The sequence below is a fragment of the Podarcis bocagei genome (genome assembly GCF_964188305.1).
Source record: "Podarcis bocagei genome assembly, chromosome: 11".
Classification (NCBI taxonomy): Eukaryota; Metazoa; Chordata; class Lepidosauria; order Squamata; family Lacertidae; genus Podarcis; species Podarcis bocagei.
Genome location: NC_138136.1, coordinates 58,890,544 through 58,905,923, shown reverse-complemented (window position 1 = coordinate 58,905,923; position 15,380 = coordinate 58,890,544). Strand labels below are relative to the sequence as shown.

General features: G+C 45.4%; 1 long non-coding RNA gene across 1 annotated transcript; it reads left to right on the top strand.

The window, feature by feature from the left end:
* The first annotated feature begins 8,703 nt into the window (after nucleotides 1–8,703).
* LOC308597472 lies at nucleotides 8,704–14,843 on the top strand. Its single transcript, XR_014013019.1, has 2 exons — nucleotides 8,704–8,862; nucleotides 14,545–14,843. It is a non-coding gene; the product is annotated as an uncharacterized lncRNA (long non-coding RNA).
* The last annotated feature ends 537 nt before the right edge of the window (nucleotides 14,844–15,380 follow it).

The following is a 15,380-nucleotide window of genomic DNA, read 5'->3' as shown; positions in this document are numbered from 1 at the left end:
AATTTACACTGCCATGACTTGAAGTGGTATAGAGGTCAGACTTCCTCACTCGCCTTTTTTTGGAGCTCGGATGTGTGTGTGTGTGGGATAACCCTTCACGTTCTTTATGGGTATCTCAGCCGTAATCCTTGTCTGCCCCATTACTGTTATTCACCCTATTTCCCTAGACGCATTTAGTTAAATGGCTATCAACAGCAGACGATTAACGTAACGGGGCAAGGGGATGAGTCAAAACATGAATCAGACAATAACGCTGTCTTCGGCAGAGGAAAGGCTATCGACCAGCGTGACAGCTCCTGCAAGCTAATTAGCAAGGCAACGTTCCAGGGTAATTGTGGCCCGTAAAACGTCTTCATTCTGTTCCACCACCACCATCACTTTTGCTGTTTGCATTGGGACAGGAGGTGGGGATCCTTTTGCAGCCTGGGAGCCATGTTCACTTCTGAGCAACCTTCTAGGTCCCATAAGCCAGGGATGGTTGGGGCCAGAGGAAAAATTGGGAAGAGCAATCCACTCACAGGCCTTTCTCTGTTCTCCATCCAGACAAGGAAGAGACCTTATTGGAGTACAAGGACATGTTCCAAGCAAATTGCCTTGGTCAGTCCACAAGTAGAGTACTGTGTCCAGTTCTGGGTGCCACAATTTTAGAAGGATGTTGACAAGCTGGAACATCTGCAGAGGAGGGCGGCCATGAAGAAGAAGAAGAGAAGAAGAGTTTGGATTTGATATCCCGCTTTATCACTACCTGTAATGGTTCTAGGGGTTGCTCGCGCGTAAGCTGATGCAAACACCTGGCTGGGTTGCCTGAGTGAACCTTTTCTGTCCAGACAGCCACTCACCCGTGGCTGTCTCAATCGCTGGCAGAATCCATCAGTGGGCGTTTCTTAAACGTCTTCCAGCAAAGAAGCTCTTTGATGCCTAGTCTCCTCCTACTCTCTCTGCGCGAAAGCCTTCTGCGCAAGGAGGGCATAGGCAGCGGAGGAGCTCTACTCTCCCCACTGGTCCCCGGCAAGGAGTGATGGGACCACCTCACCGCTTCCCCCATCTGCCCTTCTCCACTGGTGCTACGCTGATTCTCTTCCCCGGAAGATGGACTGCCTCTCCCACTCCCGGGACGCTCTCCGGAATCCCTCTGGATTTTGCTCTCTCCCTCGGGCACTGATGGCAGTTCCCTGACACTACCCAAAGGAGTCTCAAAGAGGCCAGCATTCTCCTTTCCCTTCCTCCCCCACAACAAACACTATGTGAGCTGAGTGGGGCTGAGAGACTTCAGAGAAGTGTGACTGGCCAAGGTCACCCAGCAGCTGCATGTGGAGGAGCGGAGACGTGAACCTGGTTCACCAGATTACGAGTCTACCGCTCTTAACCACTACACCACACTGGCCTTGATGATCAAGGGTCTGGAAACCAAGCCTTATTAGGCATGGTTGAAGGAACTAGTATGTTCAGCCTCGAAAAGAGGAGACTGAGAGGAGATATGACTGCCATCTGCTGATATCTTAAGGGTTATCACATGGAAGATGGAGCAAGCTTGTTTTCTCCTGCTCTGGAGGGCAGGGCCTGAACCAGTGGCTTCAAGTTACAAGGAAGGAAATTCCGAATGAACACCAGGAAGAACTTCCTGACAGTAAGAGATGCTTGACAGTGGAACTGTCTCCCTCGGGAGTCTGTGGACTCTCCTCCCTTGTAGGTTTTAAGCAGAGATTGGATGGTCATCTGTTATAGATGCATTAGCTGAGATTCCTGCATTGTAGGAGATTGGACTAGATGACCCTCGGGATCCCTTTCAACTCTACCATTCTGTGATTCTGTGACTCTGAGACACAGCGGAGAATGAACGGGGCACCAAGCCTCTCCAGGGAGGACTGTAGCTTAGTGGAAACATGCACACATTGCACCACCAGTCAAGAGAGACATTGCTGGTGTAGGCTTCGGCCCAGTATACCTGAAGGAGCGTCTCCACCCCCATCGTTCAGCCCGGAGACTGAGGTCCAGCTCTGAGGGCCTTCTGGTGGTTCCCTCACTGCGAGAAGCCAAGTTACAGGGAAGCAGGCAAAGGGCCTTCTCCGTGGTGGTGCCTTCCCTGTGGAATGCCCTCCCTTCAGATGTCAAAGAGATAAACAACCATCTGACATTTAGAAGACATGTGAAGGCAGCCCTGTGTAGGGAAGTTTTTAATGACTGATGTTTTAATGTATTTTTAATCTTTTGTTGGAAGCCGCCCAGAGCGGCTGGGGAAACCCAGCCAGATGGGCGGGGAATGAATGAATGAATGAATGAATGAATGAATGAATGAATAGCTTGGTCTCCCTCAGGGGTAATAGGAGTCACAGCACTAGGCTGGAGGAGGCCAAAGTAGATGGACAAATAACCTAACTCTGTATGGCAGAGATTCTTACGTTCTCCTGCTTCTCAAAATGATCCTCAAAGAGGCATATTCTCATTCCTCCTTCAGCGTGAAGCAGGGTTTTTCAATCTACATATTTATCCCTGCAACCCGAAGTTCTTGGTAATTGCTGAGTCAAGTCACAACTCTGATAGTCGAAATTTGAAAACAGATGCAAACTCAAAGAGGCAATAAATAATGATATACTCAAAGCTTCAGCTGACGATTTATGGAGCTGGATGTAAATGTCTGTAATGGTAATCATGAAGAAGAAAAAAAAGAACCCTGCTTTGATTATACCCCAACCAACATTTCCAAATGAGATTCCAAATCTGGGCGACAGGGGACAGTGTGGGAAGCCAAGTTGTAGCTCTTATTCTTCTTATAGGTATAATTCTTGCTCATGACAATAGCAAAGAAGGTCACAGGCCTTCATGCCTTGTTAATGGTCATCCTGAAGACATCCATGGGAAGCTGGATGCTGGATTTAGAGATTAGTGAGAAACACAACTCAGTTCACATTTAGAGTTCAACTTACAAAATTGTTTCTTCTTTGAAACAATATGCAAACAAAAACACAGCCACCCTTCAAAATCCACAGTTCTTCAGGTTTTGCTTTGCTTTTCTCTGCATATAAAAGTGCACTGACTGGGGTAAATTATGCATAAAATGCATATATCGAATATAAAATGCATATAACACTTATCATATATGCAATCCAATCCATCTCACCCTGGCAGGGAGACGTTGAGACTAGCTGAGCTGTGTGCTAGATGCTTACACTGGATAGACAACTTCCAGGCCTCTCCAAATAACAGCATCTTCAGATAGATGCCTTCCTTCGGCCATCCTTCAATTAGAGGACTGTAGGATCCACACCCCAATAGCAGCTGCTCACACCCTGCCACATTCCAGTTTGGTCTCAATATCTGAAATGGCCTCTGTAAATTGTTGCCTTAATCACTGTTAATGACTTAAGGCTGGAAGAATCCTGTAGCAGAAACCCAAGGAACTGAATGACTCTCAAGACCTTTTTGGCATCCATTCTCTTATAAATGTCAAATCTCTATGAGCAACTGCTACCAGTGAGGTGTAGTGGTTAAGAGAGGTGGACTTGTAATCTGGTGAACCTGGTTCGCTTCCCTGCTCCTCCACATGCAGCTGCTGGGTGACCTTAGGCTTAGCCACACTTTCTGAAGTCTCTCAGCCTCACTCACATCACAGAGTGTTTGTTGTGCGGGAGGAAGGGAAAGGAGAATGTTAGCCGCCTTGAGACTCCTTAGGGTAGTGATAAAGCGGGATATCAAATCCAAACTCTTCTTCTTCTTCTTCTACCTAGGAACAAGCACTGGAGGAATGTGACGTTAAATTTTTCAATTCATTTGTCGTAAGTGCAAAACAATTGGCCTGTTTCCCCTCACTTCCTTTCTGTTGTCTCCATGCTAAGCTCAGATCTCAGATCTTACTCCTCCATCATCGACTTGAGGCACTCGAGCTGCTTCTATGTCATGTAATCCATCACTCACTAAATAATTAATTTACTCATGTAAGGACGACCTCTCAGGGTTTAGGGTTTCAAAGTAAGTAGAGCTGACAGTTGATATGCTATTTAAGGAAGGGATAAAAGAAGGGAGAAAGTAGTGGAAGGGGGAAGTCAACTTTAACTAAACACAACACTCCTCTTTGATTGTGTTCTTCCATTTGTAGCCAAGAGTTCAGCTTCAAAACAATTTCCGGAGTTAATGTCCTCTGGATGCAAGATTAGATCTTACGCCTTTGGAATTGCTTTAACCCGAAGTGGTGTTCAGGAACATTTAGCTGATGAGGTCTTCATGAGCCAGATACCAGGCGACGGGCCCAGGAGTTGCTCCCACACATCTCACTGCTTGCAAACAGTCTGCAAAGTGTCAAGCGAATTTAGAGAGCCAGCTTCATTCAACAATCAGTTTGGAAATGAAAGAAGGGCTCATGTGTTGGAGAGATGGGAGATCCCTATCAGAGAAGTCTGAGCTGTCCACTATTCAGTGTGGTAGCTGGTTTTGCTTCCACTAGTGTGCCCTAGGGGAGTGCTTGACTTCTTCATTAGAAATGAACAGCACTCCCTCTGCTCTGGAGCTGTTCTTGGGGTCCAAGGATTACAAATGCATGAAGGTGGTTTATGGTTGGTGGAATGACCCTGAGTGAGAGGCAGGGAAGGGGAGACCTTAATTGAAATACTTTATTGTCACTTGTACAACTTGTATACAGTGAGATTACACGGGCTAGTTCTCCTCTCTTCCAACACCATCTTCTTTGTCTTACTCTTATTAAGGTGCAAGTTGTTCCCGAGGCACCATATAGATATTTTTTGGACCTCCCCTCTATACGCTGATTAGTCTCCACCTGTTATTAAACCCATTATGGTGGTGTCACCTGCAAATTTAATAATTGCAGTAGATGGGTCAGATGATACACAATCGTATGTATACAATGGATACAGGTAGGGACTTAGCACACATCCCTGTGGTGTGCCAAGGTGAATCACCAGGAGAATAAAGGAAAGTTCTCAGAAGAGAAATGGAAAGGTCCACCACTTTCCATGGGTGACAAGAGTTAAGAACTTCATTTGAGAGAGGACTCTGCCTTTTCTTTTCTCTTTCTCTCCCAGTGCAGCACTGCCTGGGGCAACTTACCACCAGGTCTCCCCTGCCCCCTCAGGATTGGGGGTGCTGAACCCTATCCCAGTGGACATGGGGGTCTGTAGAGCCCTTAACCCCATGGAGTTGGCATGTCTAGTATGAATGGTACATAAGCTGAATACAACACATAAGGCTGTGAGACTGCAAACTAAATTTCTGGTACCCAGCTGAGAATTAACAAACAAACCAAGTGTGTATTAGATAATCAATTTTGAAATGATGACAACGGAAAGGAAACTTTGAAGCCAAGTCCACTAGTGCTTCATTTGTTACATTTGATTAAACCTCACACTGTTTTGGTGAATTATTCGCTCACCCTTGTAAAGGACCAGTGTGCTAAATCAGCCACAATCTTCGCCCTTTTCAGATGTTAGGACTCTTCTTTGTGCATTTACCGTATGCACAGATAGCAGAGAAGTTCCTCTCTGCAAGCTGTTGAAAGTCGCTGAATGTACAAGCAGACAAATTGAGGCATGGCTCCATGCAGTAAGGGTGGGAAAGAATTTCAACAAGGGTCACATTTTAACCTAATTCACACTTCCTGAAACCTGTGACCGAAATATATCTCAGATTCTGGAGAAATGCAAATTGCAAAGGGCAGCTGTATTTTTCTCACCAAATATTGTGTTCAAAAATACATATATCAGGGGAAAGTGTGCATAGAAATCCATATATTTGCGAAAATAGCAAAAAAAAAAGTTTCTGCAAAACATGCATTCAAAAATGTGTGCATTAGGAACACTACGCACTAAAATGTGTGCGCGCACACACCTGGCACCCAACAGATTGCTTCTTTCAAGCTCAATTTCAGCAGTGGGGGCGGAAAACCTGGTGGACACTAGGGAAGGTCTCTGTGAGCACAAATGTGTGAATGGGCATCATGTTCTGATCTCCAGATCTCCAGACAGCATGATGCATTCCTACACAAAGACAATGAACACACAGGCACAGATACGATGAATATATGGGAAGCTGAACCCTGGAGACATGCTCGACAATGAAGTTTTGTAGTTCCATTTGCTGCTTTTTATTGACAAATAAAAAAAGGTTCACTGTGTATCACAAAACACCTGATAGCTCATTTCATAACCTGACAAATTATTAGGTTATAAAGACCCAGGCCATGTTACAATGCATGCCACAAATCAAAGACAGTACAATTATCAAGCTAAGAGAGCTTGCAGGATTTTGTAGTTGCCTCTGAGGATATTTTGGGGTTCCTGGATTGTTGGGTGTGGTCTGCAGAAGCTTATTATTCCATGAAAGGACAATACATAGCAGATTCTTGACTACACTCACACAGGAAGTGGCATCAGTGTCATGTCCTGCTATGGGCTGCCCCCCTGCTCACTCCCACTCACCAATCTCCCTTCCATTAACCCCTTCCCACTCAATGCAGCTATTGAGCTTGCTTTTTGCCATCCCAACCCCATTTATGAAGCCACCTCTCTCTTTTATTCTGCAAGCCTTATTTGTACCCATTTTCAACTTCACCCTAAGCACCCACAATGCAGGGCTCTGACGCAACTTCTGGTTTCTACTGGAAGTTGCATCGGAGCACTGTTGTGACCTCCAGGCCTCTGAACACGACTTTTGGAAGAAACAGTTGGAGATCTTGTGAGGCCTCAGAAGTGCTGTCATGATGTCACGGGTGCCATTGGGCACCCGTAACCTGGGATGCAAGTCAGTGCCCCTGGTGTGGTGGCAGCGGATCAGAGAAGCACTTTCCTGTTTCACCTGAGATGTCAACGCAGGATATTGCATCCTTGATATTTTGACATTTCAAAAGAAACTGAATCAAGTGAGGGAGTCATAGTTTTGGAAGAAAGTTACTCCCTTGTTAGACTGAGCCATGTAGGAAAATGATCAGTGTTTCTGCAGACCTGCAATACATCCTGTCCACTCTGCTGTTTGCTTTATTATTCAGAATCATCATCATCATCATCATATGCTACCCATCTGGTTGTCCAAGCTACTTTGGGCAGCTTCCAAAAAATTAAAGCATCAAACACTTCTCTCTTCTTATCCATCCTGATGAAGAATTTCAATTCTTTCTTAAATTTTAATTTTAATATAGCATGTTCATATTTCAGGATGGGATGCAGACAAGGTTACTATCCAACCCTTGCACTGATTAGTCCTACTTAGCTTCAGGCTATTTCCTGTATCGTGGGAACTTCAGCCTACCTTCTGGGGCCACTATTGATGGACTCAGAAAGCTCACTCAATTCCCTGTGACCTTTCAGCTGGTCAAACTATTGCCCAACTGTTACTCCCCTCCCCTTAACAGCTCAAGATAGCTCTCAGCATTTTTTTTAAAAAAATCTACCTTCAAAAATTGACGTCAGCCCCCACCCTCTGCCCAGACATGCACACAGAGTTTTATGGATGGACATACATACTTGATGCAGCTTAAAAGACAGCCAGCTATTGACCGTTAGAAGACTTGGATCAAGCTGTTCAGGGGAGACGTGAACTGTGTAACCTTTTAACTCACAGGAGAGATGTAGCCTTCATCTCCATCCAAACTGTCCCTGATGTTTCCATGGAAATCTTACTGCTAACCGCAAGTGTGTTACCGAGGAGAGGGAACCGGGGGGGGGGGGAGAGACACAGCGTGGTGATGAGGGAAGAAAAAATTAATTCAATGAAGTTGGAGGTGGAAAAGGGAGAACAAATAAAAATAGACTCCAGAGCCAGTGCTTGGGAAGAGGGAGAGATAATATTTAATTAAACGGGTGAGCTGATGAAATGTTTTACGCATGCAGGCACATGCCTTGAAGGAGCTAGATGGCAGGGACAAGAGATCTCGCCTACTCCAACCCCCCCTCCTCGGACGTGCTCATTTTTATTTGTCAGTGTTGGAGGGATTTTGCAGGAAGGAACAAAAAGTCACACGGCTCTCCCTTCTGAAGTGGTACAATCCAGACACGGGTTCTTCAACTAGAACACAGCTAGGAGACAAATATGGGATTCCTGCATGAACATCTGGAAGAGGATATGCAGAGCAACTGACCACCACAGCTGAACCACAGTTTTCATTAAATAAAAATAAAAATCAAGGGTAGAACATTTGTAGAACCTGAGATATCAGGCAAAGCATGGGGGTACTACTCTTATTTTGTGGTTGAAAACTATCCTTGCCCCACCCTTTTAGTGTTTGCTTTGTCCCCATGCCTAGAAATATATATATATATATATATATATATATATATCTGTGGACCTCAATCAATTCTTGTAATGTGTCTAAAGTGGTGTGGCAGCAATTAATGTTTTTGAATCGAGGTGAGGAATCCTCATCCTTCATATCGTGGGCTATATTCCTTATGATCTCTGGCCATTGGTCAGGCTAACTGGCGCTGAGGTACCTCAAAATGCTTCGTTAGTTTTTGTATCTCCTGGCCACCCCTGTAGATGGGTGTCTGCACCCACTCTATGGAAATTTATCCTACCAGAAACTAAGGCATAGGCTCCCATAGGAGGCAGTGGTGGCCATCAGTTTGGGTGACTTTAAGCGATGATTAGACAAGTTCATGGAGGAGAAGGCTATCAATGGCTAACAGCAATGATGAGGTCATAGTCTCGTTGCTGAGCAACAACCTGCAGGGCTCAGTGGAGTTGGAGGCCAACCAAGCAGAAGAGTCTCTGAGGTGTATTTGCCTGGAGGCAAAGTCAGTACCTGAAGTCAGGTCCAGTCCTAGGGTCAGACAAACAGCAACCCACATGCTCAGATAGTCCAGGGGTCAGGGAATCCAATGATCATGGAGTCGAGGGTCAAGACAAGCGAGAAGCAGCAAGGTAGGGCCAGGAACTGCTAGCGTTTTTACCACCATCTGACTGCTGCTGGAAGCTCTGCTTAAGAAGGCTAAAGCCAGCTGGTTCTCATCAGCTCCTTCTCCTCTGAGTCCTTGAAGGTTGATCAGCTGTAGGTGGAGTCAAGCTGCCTTCTTCCCCTTCAGGCTGCTGTTCAGCAGGTGAAGCTGACTCCTGTCCCATGACAGATGGCTGTGCTCAATCTCCATGGTCGGAGGTTGTAATGCTTCTGAAGACCAGTAGATGGAAAGCACAGGAAGGGAGGGTACTCTTGTGCTCTGGACCTGCAGGCATCAGTTTGGTCATTGTAAGAATAGGAGACTGAATTAGGTGGGCCACTGGGCTAATCCATCAGGCTGAAGGAGCGTCTCCACCCTCATTGTTCAGCCTGGACACACAGGTCCAGCTCTGAGGGCCTTCTGGTGGTTCCCTCCCTGCGAGAAGTGAGGTTACAGGGAACCAGGCTGAGGGCCTTCTCAGTAGTGGCACCCACCCTGTGGAATGCCCTCCCATCAGATGGAAATAAACAACTATCTAACTTTCAGAAGACATCTGAAGGCTCACAGCACCACGCCACTCCCCGGCACCCGATCCGTAGCCTTTAAAAAGGCTCCTTCACGAGTTGGGAGGGCGCTAATGGTACCAGCCGAGTCCCCATGTCCACGGGCTCCGTGCCCGTGGTTTTTGAGGGTCCCCGCGTCGCCGGCGCGGTAGGACCCAGTCCCTGCCGAGCAGACTCCCTCCGGAGCTCGGAGGGAGTCCGCCATTCGGCGATGGCGCCAACCCGGAAGTCCGGCAGGGGAAGCAGGTAATAATAATAATAATAATAATAATAATAATAATAATAATAATAAATAATAATAATAATAATAATAATAATAATAATAATACTAATATCTTGCCTGATGGAGAAATCTTGCCACTATGTTACGACATTTGGGTCAGTCCTAATAAACCCAACTTTGAATTTAGGAATTTAGGATTTTTTGTTTATGGACCAACACTGGTACCTTTAAATATATATAACAGTAGCTTGAACCTGTGTTGGTTTAATCCCAGGCTCTCCAAATACTACCATACCGGAAGACCTGAGAGTTCCCACCAATTTCCTACCTAGATGTGAAATGTTCTGCCATTGCTTACGACAAAGCACAATATTAGCTTGAGCATTGGGAAATGTTGTCTCAAAAGCCTGTGTGGTGTGGTGGCTAGAGTGTCAGACTTGATGTTGTTGTTGTTTAGTCGTGCCCGACTCTTCGTGACCCCATGGACCAGAGCACGCCAGGCACTTCTGTCTTCCACTGCCTCCTGCAGTTTGGTCAAACTCATGCTGGTAGCTTCGAGAACACTGTCCAACCATCTCATCCTCTGTCGTCCCCTTCTCCTTGTGCCCTCCATCTTTCCCAACATCAGGGTCTTTTCCAGGGAATCTTCTCTTCTCATGAGGTGGCCAAAGTATTGGAGCCTCAGCTTCAGGATCTGTCCTTCCAGTGAGCACTCAGGGCTGATTTCCTTCAGAATGGAGAGGTTTGATCTTCTTGCAGTCCATGGGCCTCTCAAGAGTCTCCTCCAGCAGCATAATTCAAAAGCATCAATTCTTTGGCAATCAGCCTTCTTTATGGTCCAGATTTCACTTCCATACATCACTACTGGGAAAACCATAGCTTTTACTATACAGACCTTTGTTGGCAAGGTGATGTCTCTACTTTGTCAGCCTAGAATGTAGGAAACCAGAGTTCAAATCCCCACTTGGTCATGAAGCTGAGTGAGTCACAGCCTCTGAGCCTAACCTACCTCACAGGGTCGTTGTGGGGATTAAATGAAGGGGGGGGAATCATGTGCGGCACCTTGAGCTCCTTGGAGAAAAAGGCTGGAATATAAATGCCACAAATAGATAAATACCGAAATTTGCATGTAGGGCTCAAACTGCGCACTCAAATATTTGATGAAGCAATTGCCTGTCATTGAGGATGCTTTATGTTCTTTTCCTAATCTTCCATGTCATCATCCTGTTTTTCTCTGTACTTATTATCATTAATAAGGTTTCTTTTAATGCATTAGCTGGTTGCCAGCAAAGCCACTTTCAAATGCATTCGTGGCATTCAGTTCATAAAAGGAAAGATCAGCCTTTCATCTAACCTGTGGTATCTCACATCACTCTCCTCGCTTTCTCTGTTAGAAACAGCATCTTTCTTTCTCTTCCTCACAGTGAAAGAACATGTCTGCAATCTCCCAATGCAATCTGCAATACTGCACGGGCATCTGTGTATATATTATTCCCTACTGTAATTACTAACTGATTTAGATCTATTGATTTGTCCTAAACTGACTGTGATCATAAACATACGATGAAGCCGGTTGCCTTTAAGGAACCTTGAAATGTGGCATGGACCCATGACACACTTTTAATTGGGGGAAGAAAGTGTGTCATCTGAGCTTAATCCATATGCGTCGAAGCAGTTCATTTGTAGTGGCGTTTGAACTGAGTTTCATATTCTATTATCTGTCCATGCAGATGAGATGAGTGAGAAGAGCGACAACAAAGGGGTCAGAAAGTTATATCATCAGGTACTTCTGCTCTTTAAGATGCTGTCTAAAAAAAAAAAAAAAGACAGCATCTTAAAGACAGCATCTTAGACAGTATCTTAAAAAGTAGAGACATCACCTTGCCAACAAAGGTCCGAATAGTAAAAGCTATGGTTTTCCCAGTAGTGATGTATGGAAGTGAGAGCTGGACCATAAAGAAGGCTGATTGCCAAAGAATTGATGCTTTTGAATTCTGGTGCTGGAGGAGACTCTTGAGAGTCCCATGGACTGCAAGAAGATCAAACCTATCCATTCTGAAGGAAATCAGCCCTGAGTGCTCACTGGAAGGATAGATCCTGAAGCTGAGGCTCCAAGACTTTGGCCACCTCATGAGAAGACTAGACTCTCTGGAAAAGACCCTGATGCTGGGAAAGATGGAGGGCACAAGGAGAAGGGGACGACAGAGGACGAGATGGGTGGATAGTGTTCTCGAAGCTACCAGCATGAGTTTGACCAAACTGTGGGAGGCAGTGGAAGACAGGAGGGCCTGGCGTGCTCTGGTCCATGGGGTCACGAAGAGTCGGACACAACTAAACGACTAAACAACAACAACACTTCTGCTCTTTAGCAGGGGAGAAATTACCTCAACCCCCCCCCCCCTCTTTGGGAGAAAACTCACTTTGGTCTTTCCTAAGATGAGGAGGTCTGGGGATCACATGGCCAGGATATGGTTACCAGATTTTTTTCCAATGAATCCGGGGACACTGTTTTTTTTGTTTTTTTGTTTTTGGTTTTGGTATTTGACGCTGAGTAGCAACAGGGAGTCAGTAGTGGGGATGGTGAGGCAAAAGACCCTGGGCCCAAGCACACATGCATATTGTATAAAGGTGCAAAGCCCTTCTTTTGCACCCTGTGAAACATAAATGTGCAGAGTTTTTAAAAAACTTGGCAACGGCTGCCTGCCCACAACCCCCGAGCCTCCCCCGATTAATCAAAACAAAGGGGGGAGGGGGCAGGATATCTGTACCACCAGATATCCCTGGTTCCCCTTCAGCAGTGGCGGCAGTAGCGGCAGTCAGCAGCCCGGAGCCAGCCTGGTAGCGCAGTTGGCTCTGGCTGGCTTCAGGAGCTCCTCGCTGCCGTGGCACCCGTCATTTTTCCTCTCCGGAGGTCTCTATATGATGTGTTGCACACAAGACACATCATATGGGGACTTCCAAGCGAGGAAAAAATGGTGGGCATCATGGAAGCGAGCAGCTCCTGAAGCCAGCCAGAGCCAACTGCACTACCAGGGGGGCTCTGGGCTCCTGAGGCTGCCACTGCCACATTTCCCGGGAACAGATTTTCAAATCTTGGGACATTCCGGGGACAGAATTTGTCTGGGGACATATTTGCAAATCCAGGGACTGTCCCCGGGAACTGGGGACGTCTGGTAACCCTAGGCTAGGAGTGCCCACTGGGAAGGGGCATTCAGTACACTGGTGTCATAGATTCAGGATAAATCTAGAAATTAATACAGTGGTACCTCAGGTTCAGTACTTAATTCGTTCCAGAGGTCCGTTCTTAACCTGAAACTGTTCTTAACCTGAAGCACCACTTTAGCTAATGGGGCCTCCTGCTGCCGCCATGCCGCCAGAGCACAATTTCTGTTCTCATCCTGAAGCAAATTTCTTAACCTGAAGCACTATTTCTGGGTTAGCAGAGTCTGTAACCTGAAGCGTATGTAACCTGAAGCATATGTAACCCGAGGTACCACTGTAAATGCCAGGGTTCCAAATAGGGCTGCCCTATTTTGAGCAAAGGAGGGCGCATTTGCCGACTCCTATTTTTAACTATGGGTTGCTATGACGACTCTCATTTTACATACTCATGAAAAAGAGGACATGCCCTGGAAAAAGAGGACACATGGCAACCCTCCAATAGGGATATGGATTAAAGTGCAAGCTTCAGAGCTGTGCCACACAGGGAATTCCTGGGTTGGCATATGCAAACCAGCCTGGCTGGCTTAGTGTGTAGAGCAAACCTATTAACATGACAAAATATGTCGATGGGCTATCTGAGAGCATCCTTTAGCTCTTGAGTGAGATGTTACCAAGGTAATAGGGGGTGGGGTGTTTGAAGGGACAGGAAAAGGGAATTTTCAAGCAAGGGTTGCTTAGAAGGAGAAGCAGGAAGAGGAGCTGAGATCCATATTTGGAGGTGGCTGGCTGCAGATAGCCTGAGCTGTTGTGTCTTGAAATGGCTATGCTGGAAGGTCTGGACTCCCTCCTTGCCGACTGAAGATGTAGATAGGTGAATAAACCATATTTCTTAAAGCCATGACTTCCATTCTCCAAAGGGACACAGACCCTGGGTGGGCACCTGGGACCCCATGGGCTCTTGCTACCACTTGGCCGAGAGTGTGGGAGGCACACAACTTTGTAACACTAATTAGGTCAACTGGTAGCTTGGGCAAAGCAGATTTTTTTGCAGGGAGCCTCTGATTGGCACCGTCCCCCCAGCCTCCTTCACACTGTAGAGTTATTTGTTTGATCATAGAATCATAGAATTGTGGAGTTGGGAGGGACTCTCAGGGTCATCTAGTCCAAGGTCTCTTGGGTCTCTACCAGCTGAGTGATCCCTTCTTCAGTGTGGGCAGGTAAGGGAATTTAATAACTTAATTGATAGCCACCCTGAGGCATTATTAGGTTAGAGGCAAGTACATGCACACACACACACACACAATTTTTATTCATACAAATATTTATAGACTGCTATTTCATTAAAAAAATATAAGTGGTTTATGACAAAAATGCATAAAATCATGCAATAAAATCATAAAAAGTTACAAGCAGACATTATTAACAATTGTGAAAAAATGTACTCAAAATTGCCTGCACAATTTGGTGGAAACCACTTTTTTTTGGGGGGGGGGGCAATATGTCAATCTACACAGTTCCCACTTTACATAAATGATCATTTACCAAAAAAAAAAAAAAAAAAAATGTCTTTCAAACCTGATACCCCCCAAATTTCTATTATGATGATTTGGTTCACAACCAATTTTGTATCAAAAGCAGATACCTTCCATTTTATAAGCCAAATTGGTCAACTTATCAATTTCAACTATTTCAAGACCCTTCAAAATTCAATCCCATATAGGTGGAACCTTAGGGGCAGGTGAGATGTATTTCCATTGTCTGACACCCAGCTGCAATTAACAAGATTTTTCTTCTGTTCAACAACCATGTCGCCTACTATCAAATTAAATATTGCCAGCATCAGAGAGAGTATGAGGTCTGCCTCAATCATTAAAGTGATCTGTTGGAAAATAAAAATCCAAAAATCCTAGACATATCGACAACCACACCACATGTGCTAGGTGTGCATTTGCTGCCAAGGACTTTGCAACAAATTTTGTATCAATGAGAGATGCATTCAGAATAAAAGTGAAGAAAACATTTTTGGTTCAAGAGAAACTTTCTCGTTTTCAGCCCTTTGGGAGAATGCATAGTTTTGAATTCACCCTCTTCCCTTTGATTCATTTTCTCTCGCTCGTCGTGATTCATTTCCTGGCAAAATGCGGCAGCGTCGCCACGTGACCTCCATCTTTCACTGCTATATTTCAGTACTAAAAGTGAGCAGGAGCTTAAAATCTTCAGGGTTTGCTCTGCTACAGGATACCTTTGATTTCCAGGCATGATTGCATTTAATTATTATGGCACAAAGCAGCTGAGTCCTCCCACCCACTTATCAAAGTCAGATAAGTTGTTGTAACCGAAAGGTTGCTGAACAAAGAATGCAGCTTCTGAGCTGAAAAAATACCCCCCAAGCCTGCCTTAGGACTCACCAACAGTTTCATTTGCCCCATGATTTCTAGACTTGGGTCCAATAAGTTTTAATTTTGTCTTTGCTGCTTTTTCTGGGGGGAGGGAAATAGCTGTTTCCTGCTGAATCGGAACAAATATCATTCAGGTTTTCTTTGCAGGTTTGAGAAG